The sequence below is a fragment of the Erpetoichthys calabaricus genome, chromosome 5 (assembly GCF_900747795.2).
Source record: "Erpetoichthys calabaricus chromosome 5, fErpCal1.3, whole genome shotgun sequence".
Classification (NCBI taxonomy): Eukaryota; Metazoa; Chordata; class Cladistia; order Polypteriformes; family Polypteridae; genus Erpetoichthys; species Erpetoichthys calabaricus.
In genome coordinates this window covers 54,856,730-54,859,319 of record NC_041398.2, presented here as the reverse complement: position 1 = coordinate 54,859,319, position 2,590 = coordinate 54,856,730, and positions in this window count along the sequence as shown.

Genomic DNA, 2,590 nt, shown 5'->3' with positions numbered 1-2,590 from the left:
TCACTTAGATGACTTGTGCAGAAATTTTTTCAAACCTGGCAGGATCTAATCAATAACATTTTAGAATAAGCTTTTATAGCACTGAGGAAGCAGATTCTCTCCCTATTCTCTTATTTTATTCTTTTTCTTCTCCATTTATCTATATTCACTTATTCATTTATTTATTTGCTTATTTTTTACTAGGTTTAAGTTTTATTCTGCTGCCCATGCTCCCTTTCTCAGGGGTGGGGACTGATGTGTTTTCAATCCTATTCTTGTAAAATTGATCTATTTGTATGGAATGTTGTGTGATTTCAATAAAATCAATAAAAAATTTTTTTTTTTAAAAAGTACATCCATAGACACCCTGAGCTCATTCGAAGCACTTTTAATTGTTTCATGCTAGTTTTATGTGAGCGTTTTTGTCATTTGTTTTCTTCGCTGTTTCTGTTTTTGCCTGACTGACGATCTACACATTACTGCAGTCTCTGTCAAAAGTAAAATATACATGTTGTGATTAGATGAGCTCATCAGCTTCTCCTTGGGCTCTGGAATTAGGACCCCCAAATTGTAATCAGTCCAGTAGAAGGAACTGCTATAGAATTACACCACATGCAGTCTGTTTTTATTTTCATGTCATGCTAATAGTCTAGGTGAATCAGCAGCACATTTCTGCCTCCTAATTATATGTTGGTGGTGGTTTTTGATTGAATTCTTGCTGTTTTTTATTTATTTTTTTTATTTTGCCTTTGTTTTATGACAGGTGAGTCAGTGAAAACATCACATTTCTTCATGTGCAGATGCAGTAACATAAATCTCCAGTCAATTATAATAAAATATAAACATTTTAAGCAAGACATTTTAATAAAAGCAAAGTATGGGAATTAAGAGGAGTCAACAGATTTTTCAGTGAATCACTAGTTTGAAAGACAACTCTATTTGGACCAGGAGAAATTTTATACAGATCACAATTTGGCAGAAATCAAAGGAGATGCTAAGTGAAAAGGAAGTTGAAGTTAGTTATGGCTGCTCAATTGACTATCACACTTTTAAATATATACAGTACAGGCAGTACAGCTGGAGAAGTTTCATTGCAGTAGAGCTTGTATACTTCAAACTACCAGGGAGCAGCAGGATTTCAGGGGTGCGTATTGAGACCTGGATTAGTTTCCATTGATGCCAAGAATTGGTTCTACTGGTATAGAGCATAAGTATCTGCGTGAGCAACACTCCAGATATCTTAAGTGCATACAGTAAGATTTAATGCAATTAGACAAATAGTTTGGAAGGGAAAAAATGCTATGAAACTTTCCAATATACCTTCATAAATATTGTTTGCTCTCTTAAGTGTCACAAGTGGACCAAAATTTGTGAAATGTTCTGACCATGTGAAAAATCCCTATGTTCTATCTCATGACCGACACGTGGGAATGAATGCAACTGGACAATGACATTTTCAAACTTAAACAAAATCATGTAAGTTAGTTCTGTGGTAGCAGAAGCTGTTTTTTAAGACTTTTATAGAAAATATTTACTTTTCCTGCACTTCTTTTAGGCCTCTACCACCACATCCACCTCCAATTTTCAAAGAGAAAGTGTAACTTGTACATGTATTAACTTTTTCAATACATGTTCAGAATTTTCATAAAAATGTAATACAAATTCTTTTTCAACATCATCCCATCAGGCATCCCTGGACAAATTATATAGATTGATTTTATGCTTGTGGAGTTATGACATGTCAGACATTGCTATTTATTCTCATATATTGTATGTACTTTCCTGGGTATGCGAATAAATCTGTATATACAGAGCTGAGGTGGATCTAATTGTGATTGACCACTTCTATACAAACAACATTCCTAAAATTTGCTGTAATATACATTGCTAAAGCACACACCTAGGGCAGGTATTTCAAAATGTTTAGAAAGATTAAATTGTGGCTCAGATCTTGGTAAAGGATGGGGGCATGTTTGGGGCTTGTACAATTTTAAAAAAGAGGGGCACTAATGTATTTGGTCGGCATATGAACAGGGCAATTGTAGATTGTCTAAACTGCGAAACTGAGGGTGATCAGATGTCAGTATGGATGACAGTAATATCACTGGGAGTTCCTATTTTAAAGGCACTGCATGGCCTGTCCTGAGTTGTGTGCCAAGCCGATGTCTGTTCTGACCTGATCACCTTTTGCTAGCAGGGGCACATGTAAAGCTGATGAAGTGCATGATGGGCTACATACTTAAGAAATTTTAAGAGATGTCTGTCATGCTTAACAGATTTTAAGTAAGAGACTGTTTAATTTAAGATATGCAAAGATATTTGGTTGGAATGGTAAGCAGACAGAATATAGGCATGACATTATGAATGTGCTCAGAGTTATGGAAGGAGATGCTCTGCTGTGGCAACCCCTAACGGGAGAAGCCGAAAGAGGAAGAAGAACATTATGAATGTGCTCAGAATGCAACTACTGCATAGAGTATCTTAGTAACCAAATTGCCATTAATAATTAAAAATTGTGTTTGATATTGTGGTAATAGCTAACTGGGAAAGAAACAAAAAATAGTAGAAACAAAGAATTATTTTTCATATAGATATATATAAATAATAGTAA